General features: G+C 38.1%; 1 protein-coding gene across 3 annotated transcripts in view; it reads right to left on the bottom strand.

Moving 5' to 3' along the window:
- PPM1B (protein phosphatase, Mg2+/Mn2+ dependent 1B) overlaps positions 1-10,602 on the bottom strand; it is a 67,979-nt gene extending 57,377 nt beyond the window's left edge. Inside the window, exon 1 of one of the 3 annotated variants that reach the window (XM_074286705.1) lies at positions 10,158-10,602. The gene's annotated coding sequence lies outside the window, so the exon portion shown is untranslated. The other 2 variants (XM_074286706.1, XM_074286707.1) reach the window with 2 other exon arrangements.
- Positions 10,603-12,908: the final 2,306 nt, after the last annotated feature.

The raw sequence follows: 12,908 nt of genomic DNA, 5'->3' as shown, positions 1-12,908 counted from the left end.
ATGTGGCCATTTTCAACAATGAGATGAACCAAATCAGTTCCAATAGAGCAGTAATGAACTGAACCAGCTACTCTTAAGAGATGAACTACTACATAGAATTCCCAATCCCTCTAATTTTGTTCTCCTGCATTTTGGATTTCCTTCACAGACTAATTGCACACTATTTCAAAGTCTGATTCTTCTTGTACAGCAAAACAACTGTTTGGACATGTACACATATATTGTATTTAATTTATATTCTAACATATTTGTCAACCTGCCATGGTGGGAGAAGGGGGGGAGGAGGGAAAAGGTTGGAAGGGGGGGAGGGGTTGGCAATTGTCAATGTTGTGGAATTGCCCATGCATGTAAATGGGAAATAAGAACTATTAAAATTAAAAACAAACAAAAAAACCCAATTTCTCTCCTCATCTTGAAAAATTCTTCACCTGACAATCCAAACTCTCTTCTCTCTCTGTCTGACAGTCTGGTTCTGTGTGTGTGTTGGGCCTGGAATTGAGTGGATCAAAAAGAGCCTCATACTGGGACCTATGTGAGTTGTGCCTTGACAAAAACTAAAGTTTCTGTAAGGCAGAGGTTAAAAGGGACAAAATTTCAGATTTGAGAGAATGCTCTGTACCAGGAATAGGTCTGACACAAATTTATATTTATAAAACATATATACTTACACACACACACATACATTTTCTCTAGTAAAGGTTTTTCATTTTTCTTTTGATTGCACATAGTAGGTATCCAACAAGCATTTATAGAACTGAATTATAAAACATAAAAAGCTTTTTGTAAAAATATAACTTACCATAAATGCAAGATCTATTTAACTTTGGGCATACTTTCAATTGCCTGCAAGTAAAATATACTTCAAAATTTTATATAGTTGAATATATGCTCTAAAAAGTACATAAGTTCTTTGATGAATTCAACTAATACTAATGTGTATGCTTATTTTTATTGCAAAGTTCAAATTGCCACTAACAAGCACAATGAATATGAGATGAAAAAGCTACTAAATAAAATATTTTCATCTACCTCCAAAATTTTACAATTGTTCTAACACAACTATAAAGGTAGATATAACAACCAAGCAGCACTTCACATTTCTTAATTCTCCTGTCAAGGCTTAGAAACAAATTCTCTTTTTACAAAGTCACTACATTCCCTCCCCCCCTCTTTTGGATACCAAAAATGTTTCTATAGTATAACAAGTTGTAAAAAGTTACCAATACAGTAGGAAAGCACTGAATAGCCCCTAAACTTTTAAACCAAGATTCTCCCCATCCCTTCTATCTAGCTGTTTACAAAATTCATTTCAAATTGTCTTTGCAATTTTTATATTCTTTCCCTTCCTTTCAAGATTCTAAACTACCTATTATTTCCATTCTTCTCCATTGGTAATTGCAGATTCCTATATGTTTTAATCCTTGCTCTTTAACAGAGTCTTGAAAAATAAAAGCAATAATCAAAAGAAAACAAATCTGCCATCTACCTACATAGCCCCACTTAGCTTAACTAAAAATGGTTAAATAGACATGGAGACAAAAACAAGGAAGCACAGCAGTAGGCCAAATATAGTGACACATAATATAACCTTTACTGACTCAGTCCTGCTACCTGAAAAAGAATTCAATTCACAAATTAAATAATATTCACCAAAATTAGTTGTAAGACTACCTTAATAATTCTTTTTTCCCAATTATTTCCCTTATACAACTCCAACAACATTTTCAGAATACAGAATTCCATGTGAACCAAATATTCTGCAGCAAAAAACATTGCATTCAGTTACATTAATATTTTAGACTAAAGGACAAATTTTCATAAGGCAGCAAAAAAAGAAAAAAAAAAAAAAAAACCTTAACATATTAACCCAAACATCATAAAAGTATGATCCTACTATCATACCACATATTTAAGAAATAGAATTTGTATTACTGCATATTTCTCCATAGTTTTATAAAAACAAAAACCAAGATCCAAAAAGAATAGTTTAAAATAGCAAGATTTATAAAAATCAAATAAAAATGCTGAGAGGTATTTAAAATTTTAGGTTCTGATATATATAGACAAATGTTGGATAAATGATGTCAAAATGGACAATGAAAATCAATAATAAGCTTAAGGATTCTACATTTCCCATTAAGAAATTTTTAATTGCTCATTTTAAAGGAAATAAGTCATGTCTCCAATTTCATTAATATAGCTACTGTACATTATTATTCTAATAAAATTATTTTAATAGTCCAAGCTAGCCTGCCTTGATATCTAAGCATGCCCAAATCACTAATTTGATCAAGTTTGCCATATAAATATATGACTCTCAACTTGTAGATCAGTGATTCCCAAGTGAAAACAAAATGGCCCCTAGCTATTCTAAGTACAACTTTGGAAAGGCACTCAAAATTTAAAATATGTTAACATTAGCTAGCTGGAATTTATACAACACTTTATGATTTGCAAGATGCTTTAAAAATATCTCATTTTATCTTCACAAAAAACTATGGAGCTAGGCACTACTATTCTCATTTTACAGATGAGAAAATTGAAATAGATAACACTGAAATGACTAATCTAGGGTAATGTCTAAGGCCAAATTTAAATTTAGGTCTTCCTGAAACCACATCACTTAACTGACTTTAAACCTTAAAAACTGAAGATCTCATGAAAAACTCAATACTTGCAATACTTGTGGCCAACTGTTTTGCCAAGAAATTTCAATAAGACAGTTAAGAGAGCCAGATACCTAAGTAACTATTGTATGAAAAAGCTGAGATAACTAAGAAATTTAAAAAGTCAAAAAGAGACATTAAAAACAAGTGACACAAAGTAATCTTAATGTGGCAAAGCAGAGATAGAATGATTCTATCAATCGCTGATATGTCAAACGATAAAAGAATCTGAAGCAATTAAAGAGTAGCAAATATCACCAGAAATCAAAGGACATTATATGTAATGTTTACACAATTATTTTCAGTCATGCTCACATAAGAAAACATAAGGAATATTATCATCAAACATAACCCTACAAAACCACAGAACCTGGGAAACTAAGTCACACAAATCAACCAAGCTAGGATCAAAGGACCATCTAGTGGTGGGTATTAAGTAAACCTGCAGTGGTCCTCAAACTTTTTAAATAGGGGGCCAGTTCACTCTCCCTCAGACTGTTGGAGGGCTGGACTAAAAGTCCAGTGAACAAAAAGTCACTGTCTCTGCCCCTCAGCCCATTTGCCATAACAGGGTGGGCCCCATAAACATTTTCTGCGGGCAGGCCATAGTTTGAGAACCCCTGCTCAAGACCAAATCACATCTTTCCGATAGATACACTCACCACCCTCTCTAACCCCCAGGGATTTTGCATCTGCACAGTCTTTCCTTTTTCAGTTGCTTACCACTTCAGTTGCCAATTCCAATTTAGGCAATTTTTCTCCTCTTTTTTTAAATCTTAGTGCCTAGAGTTTTAATCAAATTAACAACTAGGTCAAAAAGATTATCTGAAATGAGAAAAAAGAAGCCAATATAGTTATTAATTTGGACTTCCAAATACTTCCTTTAGCATTTAATTTGAAATCTCACATATAGCCCAGAGCCATCAATACTTAAATCCTTTCAGAGGCCTCTAAAATTCCATTTCAGAATTTTCACAAAAGTCTTCATCCACCAATCATTTTTAATCAATCCTTTTCCTCAAAGCACTAGCCTTCATGTTTAAAAAGTTAAATACCAAATTAAAACAAAAGATCCTCTCCATCCCTTCCCAGTATAAAATTTCCCAATTACAAAAGAAAAATTTCTAACACATACACATCAAAATGAATATTTTGCTAGATCATTTTTAAAGTCACAGCTTCCATGACTTGGTTCTATAATCAATTCAAACTACTTAACTTTGAGGTAATATTTTAACTTCCTCTAAAAAAGAAATGAACCAATTTTCAGTATCTGATAATAAATCCTTTTGGGTATTAATGTAAGCTAAGTTAATACTTTAGACATCAATTCAACGTGACTTGCAAAATCTAACAAAAGTGTTCACATTTACATTCTATTTATGAAGTTATTTCAAAAACTGACAATGCTTACTGAGTGAAATGAGCAGGACCAGGAGATCATTATATACTTCAACAACAATACTGTATGATGATCAATTCTGATCGACGTGGCCCTCTCCAATAATGAGATGAATCAAATCGGTTCCAATAGAGAAGTAATGAACTGAACCAGCTACACCCAGCGAAAAAGCTCTGAAGCTATGAACTACTACATAGAATTCCCAATCCCTCTAATTTTGTCCGCCTGCATTTTGGATTTCCTTCACAGGCTAAATGTACACTATTTCAAAGTCTGATTCTTTCTGTTCAGCAAAACTGTTTAGTCGTGTATACATATATTGTATTTAACTTTAACTCTAACATATTTAACATGCATTGGTCTACCTGCTATCTGGGGGGGAGGGGAGAGGAGGGGAAAAATTGGAAAAAAGTTTTGGCAATTGTCAACGTTGTAAAATTACCCATGCAAATGTCTGGTAAATAAAAACTATTATTATTTTTAAAAAAAATGCTTTTGTTGCAAAAGCTATATAGAAGTGTTCAATGATAAGCAGAGTTCTAACACTTTAGATATGACCCCTACAAGTTAGTAATGAATATATTAAAAAGTCAAAGAAAATTTTTTCTTGAGTATATTTCTGTGCTTTCTGTTAGCATGATCTATCCATCAATATTAATAATACCTCGTGTACAGAAGATGGAATAATGTAGGCCCAGAAGGATTATTTCCAATTTAAAATCCTATGTGTGTATGTATAGTTGCTTGCATTTTGTTCCACCCATGTTGTTTCTGCCTTTCTTTGTACTGCCACTACTTTTACACAGCCTGGCATAAGAGACCAAGTAAGTGCCCACTAACTTAAAGGAAACTGGTTTCAGATATGTAATAACAGCCCAAACACTATTTTCATTCATCTCAAACTACTTGTTGGTGACTATCTTTTAACACTAATAGTCTCCTGGTGATGTTATAGGCTGTGAATCTTCAAGTACCTTGATCTCAAAAGATCAAAACTGCAGATGACCCCAATAGAGCACTTGGTTGACACAAACAGACAGGATCATAAATTTAGAGATGGAAGAAACCTAAAAGGTCATGCAGTCCAAATTCCTTTTTTTAATAGACAAGAAAACTGAGGCCCACAGAGGTAAAATGACTTGACTACGGTCACATATGTGTAATAATTAGGGCTAACACCTGAAATCAAATCTTGATTCCAGAATCTCTGCTCTTTCCACTTGATTTGGTAAATTTAAGTAGTCTATAGGATGACTAATGATAACTTATACACAAAAAAAAAGCATTAAAGATACTACCAAGATCAAGTAGGAATAGAAAAGTAGCAGCATCAGATATATATAGCAAAAGAGAAGAATTCCAAATGGACGACTTAAATGCTGCACTGAAGTCCACAGGCGCTTTCTGTGTTTATGAAGATTGTTCCGTGGAAATTATATGAAAAACGGAAAACAAGGTGGAACATAAAAATTAAAATACACTAAAACTCACATTTTAATCTCACAATTTAATCATTGGCTATTTTTTTTTAAATTTAGAAACTTCTCCAAATATTATCACATTAATACTAACACAAAAACCTGTCATAGGGGCAGCTAGGTGGTGCAGTGGTTAGAGCACCAGCCCTTTAGTCAGGAGGACTTGAGTTCAAATTTTAGCTTTGTGACCCTGGCCAAGTCACTTAACCCTGATTGCCTTATCAAAACAAACAAACAAACAAACAAAAAAAAAAAACCCTGTCATTACTTTTCCATATAGCTCGAACATATCAAGATGCTAAGCAGAATTATTGATTATAATATAAGTTTATGGATTAAATTCTTAAAATTACCAAAAAGCTTTTTTAATCACAGCACTGAAATGAGTCAAAATAATTCTCATGTACTTACAAATAGTTTCAAGAGGAGAGAAGAACATACTGAAATGCTTTTCCTACTCCAATAAATATAATAGTTTTGATAGTTTAAAATGAGATTGAATTTATGGAAAAAAGGCCTCAAACTTAATAAATCAGATGCCACAGAAACCAAACATGCCTTTCAGAAGAGTGTTTAACCTTAACTATCTCTAACCATGTTTATTTTTAAGCAATAAATTCTATGATATAAGTATCAACTTGAGGAGAAATAAATGAAATATTCATTTTATATATATATATATATATATATATATATATATATATATGAATTACTGCACTGCTCTTTCTCCAGCCACCCCTCCCCCCCAATATTTTGGATTAGTTCAAGTCAAAAAATATTAGAACTGAAATGACCTTCAAGATTATTCAAACCAGCATGAATTTAAGATGAAGAGAAGGATAAAGAAATAAAGTCTCAGGAGGGACAGAGACCAGGAAGCAGCTGACAGTATGAAGCACTGACTGACATTTCATAAACTTTCAGGATAAGGAAGCTATTATCCACCTGGCTCTAAGGTAAAGCTGCTTCAACTATGGGCCAAGACCCCATATGGGGTTAGGTAAATAAATGTGGGCATCATGAAATTATGGATTATCATTAAATGTTTGATTTGTATATCTATTTTATATACTTATATACCCTGAGCTTTGTAAAAATTTCTCAGGCAAAAAGATGAGTGGAAAAAAGTTTAAAAGTCCTGCTCTAAGGGCTATCATTAGTTTGTTCCATCTAGTCAATCTAGTCATTACTCTCTACATAAAATGTGCGGTTATTTCAATTGCCAACTCATTTGATATTAAAAAAAAAAAGTACATTTTCCTATAAAACTTTAAGTGATCTTAACAGTAGCCAGCATGATTTCAGATTTTTAAAACAAATTTTCAATAAAGAAAATATTTTAAGTATACAAATAAATGAAAAAAAGTTTAACAATACTACTTCCCAAGGATTCCTCAGTCAAGTTTGCGATTCTACTATTTTTAAATACTGGGGGGGAAAAAGCTATACAAATTTGTAATATGTGTCTCAAATTTCTCTTAACATTATTATACTAAAATTGGGGGTTCAACAATATTAAAAAGTGTATTTGCCTGTAAGTGATACTTACTATTGACAATTATTCAAGTTCTTTTCATGGACAAGATGCAAAATTTTAATTCTTTATTTCAAGTTTTTAATCACCATACATTAAGCCAATAAATTTATTCTTTGGTTAACATTTATGATAGGTAACTAACAAAATTAGCTTTGAATACTAAGCATCTCAAAGGATAAAATATGACTTCTATCTTACTGACAACTAAAATTGTAGTTCTCCCTTATCTGTAACCATGCATTAAGTAAACTCAGTATAAATAAATGCCTTCATGAGAAAAGGCTAAACATAGTTATCAGTTACAAAAGTAATTTACCAAAGACATGTTTATATTTAACAATGACATTTTACAAGGCGCTAACTTAAAACATTTTTAGGGATGCTACTATCTGACAAACTATGCCCATCTAATTATCCCACCAAGTTCTAATTAAGCCCCTAGCAGCACTGAGGAATATGGTAAATCTAAGGCTTCCAGGTATTACATGTAAGATCAACAAACCCCATTTTCAAGACGTTAAGCAACTTCTAATTTCCTTTATAGTAAATATTTGAATTTTTCAACAAGCATAGTTGGTTCTGACCTGGTTATAAACCTGCTCTTCTAGGAAATCTTGACCATTTCAAATAGACCACCGCACTATCTCTTCAAATCAGTCTCAATGGGTTGGAAATTATGATAATTACTGAGTATATGTATTTTATTCTACAACAACCAGAAATGGTATAACATTATTATGAATACTGTAATTATCCAACACAGGAAAAAGTTGAGTGATTTGTTGATCATTTTTAACCTAATGCTAAGTGAATTCACCACGAAAAACAATTAAGAGGACACACAAAGAATTGAGGAAATCTTAACATGCAAGAAAAAAAATATGAAATTGCACCATACTGGTAATGCAATACTAAATGGCTGTTGCAGAAACAGTGATATGAATAAAGATATAGCAAAATAAACCCCCACAAAAAAGGAAAAAAAACAAGAGACACTTGAGAGGGGAAAAAAAATAAGAGAATGAAGAGAAAAAAAAACAATGAATTTCCAGCTAAAGGAACTAGATTCAAATTTCCATCTATTTTATACCTAATAGAAAAGTGACCTCAAATAAATTACTTAATATCTTTAAGCCACATTTTCTCATTTGTAAAATAAGGTCTTTAGATCAAGGGGTTAAAAAAAAAAAAAAAACCTGAAACATTCTTAAAGGAAAAAGCCATCAATAGCTGAAAATTTAGTGTCAATGAGAAATAAAAGATACAGATACAACTATAGATAGATAAACCTCACTAAATACAAATACACATATGCACAATTACATCCATACTTAGAGAAAATGATACAAGATAAAAGATCAATCTGAGTCAAGAAAGATCAGGGTTCAAATCTAGCCTGTGACACTGCCACTTTGAGCAATTCTCCAAAACTATAAATTACAAGCTAGATTCCAATCAGAACTGTTAAATGTAGGAGTTTCCTACATTTAGTCAATAAAAAATACACATTATTTTAAAAGACAAATTCCTAACACTGTTCACTAAGTTTGCAAAATACTATTTAGAAGAATTATATTTCGAACACTTTACTGTCCTTGTTACAATAAAAAAAAAAATGAAGCTTGTACTACTATGAGGCAAATATAAAAAACTAGAATAACTTGCCTCATTGTTTGTTTAGAAATGTTCTATTTAAAAGTGGGCCAACTATAGAAACTTGGCTATTGCATAACAAAACATAAATGAAATACCAATGTCTATTAAAATTCAGTTGGGGTGACGATTCTTTATTCCCTAGGACATAAAGTGTCATTTATTCATACTTATACAAATCTACACAAAAGGTATTTTCATTTAACCACAAAATTCAAAGTAAATACATATCACTAAGATTCACTTCCTAATGAACCCATTTAGGAATATGGCCTGCCAACTTTACTTTGATATTTTAAGCACGTGGTGCTTATTATAAAGTCTCTAATTGCCATACTAAAACAATATCTAAATTGTACATTTTTCTTCAAGTAAAATTTTCCTGAGGCTGCTGAATATGGGACACTAAGCTATAAATCAATATGATTAGTCGTGGATGCTCCAGGAGTGCGTATTTGTTACACAAGAGCCAAAGACCGGACTTTTTAAAAACTATATGTAAAGGAGTGACTTCATAACTTAAGAATCAACTGTGTTTAGTCCTCATCCAACCGTTTTACTTAGCCAAATGTCCACAGCATCTCCTTTAACTCTTAGTGGGTTCTGGAAGAATGAGACACAGTAACAGAAAAACTACAAAAAAGGTAGGTCAACCTACATTCAGTGGGCCGTGGACAATTTGTTGGGTGATGAAGCCAGAGCAACATTGGGTCTAAAATCAGTCCTTTAGACACGAGATTCCACTTAAAGCTTTCATTTTCTTTCTTTCTTTTTTTTTTTTTTAAAGAATGGCGACACAAGAGACAAATACAGTTAGAAATAGACGACAAAACGTAAGAGAAGGATGAAGGAGAAAACATAAAAGCAGCCATTTAAGAAAAATAAAGGATATGGCTTAAAAGTAATGGTTGGGAGCAATGACCACATGAGAAAGAAAGGTATGCCGAAAAAGTGGGAAGGAATCACGAATGGGAAGGAGTGAAGGAGTCGTGGAGAGGTGCGTGCAAAGGAGGCAGCAAAGGAAGGGACCGTTTAAGGCCCAGGGTAAGGACAGGGGTGCGGACCCCATCCACCCCCACCCTACTCCCCCCCCCAGGGAAGAAAGAGAAAGCCGCTTCCAGACCGTAGAGCAACAAGAAGCAAGAAGCGGATTATTTGACCACGTTTGTTGCTCCGCCACTAGGAGCTGACCTCTGAAACGCATCCATCGCTTCCAACCCCCGGGCCAAGGCCGAGGAAAGGGCCAGGACAGAGGCCTACCCAAGAGTCGGGCCTGGCGTCCCGGACTCCCGGAGAGATGGGGGAAGGGAAGGGTTGATTAAGCACCCGAAAAGAGACACCGAGGAGGGGCACCACGACCATCACTTCCCTCCCCCGGAGTCTTTCTCCCCCCCTCGCCCAAGGCAACGGGCGACGCTTACCTGGGCGGGAGGACGGAGAGGTCCCTCGGGTCTCGCTCCGGCCCCGCGCAGAGTTCCCCCCCACCCCCACCGCACTTAACCCCGGGATCCCAACGGAGGCGCGGACCCTCGCCGCCGCTGCTTCCTCCTCTCCCCGGCCTCGGCCTCGGCCGCCGCCGCCTCAAAGGCTGTTTACACCGTCGGGCCCTTCACGCCGCCGCCGCCGCTGCCTCCTTCCCTCCACCTCAGCGCCGTCGCTGCTGCCGCCGCCGCCGCCGCCGCCGCCTCCTCCGTCGCGGCCTCGTCTCTCTGGGGCATCTTCCAACCACCGACCCCTGGGAAACAGAGACTCCAGCCGCGCCGGCAGGAAACTCCCCCGCAACTGCCAACGGGGGACGAGTCGGTCAGAACCCGGGCGGCTTCTCCGCCATTGAGCAGCAGCAGTAGCAGCAGCAACTCGGCTCCTTCTGCGATGAGGGCCCCCCTCCTCCCCAAGTCCGCGTTCCTCTCCGCCCCTCCGTGGGCCCCGCCCCTAACCCCCGCCCATTAGAAAGCCACGCGCCCTGTCACGGAAGCCCGTTCGCTGAGTGGCCTGTCGGTCATTGATCTTTTGTCCAGTTGGGCTCCCTCTTGTGACTCCGCATTTCGTTTCCCCCGCCTCCACAGCCTCGCCTCTGTTCCAAATCTCCCATTGGGCATCAACGGCCTTTCTCAATTGGACAACATATATGTCCATCAAACACCTCCCACTAAATAAGACCCAACCTCTTAAAGCGATTTGCTTCATGCTTAACCAGACTCAGCAATACCTTCCCTTCATTGGCGTCGGTGGCCTACTTGATCATAAGTCAAGGGAGCTGTCAATCAAACACCGCCCATATGCTTGGCCTCCTTGCTGAGCCTGACCCTAACTATTCCCTTTTTCTATTGGTCCAAATAGTGGCTCGAACCTTCACGTCATTGGCTTTCTCTAGTTGTCCATCACTATGCCAATTTCCAAGTCCGTCACATCACACCGGCTTTTTTTAAATGGGAGCGCAAAAGGCGGGGAGATCTCGGAAACGCGATTGGCAGGACTCCCCTATCAATCAAAGGCAGAGTCCCTATCTACCTCCGGTGCGTCCCTATGAAGAGGTTTCCCTGCTGTTCCCGACCTCTAAACCCTGCGCACAAGGAAGCTCCAAGAAAGAACCAACAGACCACCCAGGTTTGGGCTTCAGAGGCCCAACACCGCCCCGGATTGCAAACGTTGAATTCTGATTGGTGGAGAAAGTCTTCCTCGTTCCTTATTGGAGGACAAAGACGCCCCTCTGGGGCGTGGGAGGCGAGTCAGGAGGAGGCGAACGGGACGTAGAAGAGATCAAGGGAAAGGCGGTTGTTTTGCTTCGTCCTACGGGGTGGGGCGGTCGCGGGACGGGTCGGAAGCGCGGAGGACAGGATAACCTGCGGGGGGGGGAGGGGAGAGGAGACCCGGATGTTCCTTGACAATGAAATCATCGCCGGCCAATCAGAACCACAGAGCGGAACAACCCGCTGGGAGGAGAGCAAGGGAGAGAGAGGGAAATTAGGGAAGTGTGGAGAGTTTGAGTACCTTCCTGTGACTGTCTCGAGTCCTTTGCTCTGCAACTCCTGAGTTATCAGAGGAGCCTTTTGTGGTTGTTTTTCCATGCTAGCCCGTTATTCAACTCTATACCTTTCAGTAGTCAGTCTGCAAGCATTTATTAAGCACCGACTGTGTGCCGGGCGTTTTATCAAACACTGGAGACATAAAGGAAGCGAGAAAAGAGACCTTATCCCCTCCCCCCCCAGAAACTCACTGTGTAGTGGGGGAGCTAAAAGTAAAAGATCGAGTACTAACAGCCAATTAGCAAGCATTGATTAAGTATCTACTGTGTGCCTGGAAGAGCAAACAGACTTTGCCTTCACTGTATAGGGAACAAGTGAACAATTGTGTACAAACAAGATATGTGCCGCATAAACGAAACTCAGTCGAGGAGAGGCATTAGGATTTAGAGCGATTGAGAGTCTTGTAGAGAATATTTTAGCTGAAGCTCGAAAGCTAGTAACTGGTTTTTATTCTATATCTTTACTATAAATAAAGAGCTCCCTCCTCCCCCAAAGTGTTCGGTAGACGACAGTAACTTGGTCGGGGACTTTTGTTGGACAATGAGAGCCAGAAAAAGTCTGACCTCTGAGTCACAAGATAAAGCTGCCTAGCTAACTTTGTGGCCCGGTCCCCAGTGGGGCAACTCCGACTCCAAGAGGTTGTTGCATTTAAACCGGGAAGAAAAAAGCTCCGGCGTGAACCGATTTGCCCAAGATGGCATTGCTCTTCGTTAGTGAGGGAGTCAGGAGTAGGAACCCTCCCCGCCAGTCTCAGGACGCGTGCTCTTTCCCTTGCATACCAGGCTCAGTCCGGTTTTCCATCTGTGGCCTGAGGGGATCGAGGACCTTCCTAGGACTAACCCCCATCATTCCTCTGAGAATTACCGGACTCAGAGGTGCTAACGCTACTAATAGACTAGCCGTGTCCTCCGGGATCAGAGTGCTCACTCTCCTCCACCTCCTGGCTTCTCTAGCTTTCCTCAAATCCCAGCCCAACTCTTCACCTTCTGCAAGAAGCGTTTCCTCCGCAGCTCTTCTCAAGCCGAGGTGATTCCGGCCGGTCCCAATGGCCTTGAGATGAAGAGAGCCATCCGCACCCAGAGAGAGGACTGAATCTTCACTTTTTTTCTTGTTTGCCTATATTTTGTTTTCTTAATTTTTTCCCCA

This window comes from Sminthopsis crassicaudata, chromosome 2 (assembly GCF_048593235.1).
Source record: "Sminthopsis crassicaudata isolate SCR6 chromosome 2, ASM4859323v1, whole genome shotgun sequence".
In the NCBI taxonomy this organism is placed as follows: domain Eukaryota; kingdom Metazoa; phylum Chordata; class Mammalia; order Dasyuromorphia; family Dasyuridae; genus Sminthopsis; species Sminthopsis crassicaudata.
This window is presented reverse-complemented; position numbering and strand designations above follow the sequence as displayed.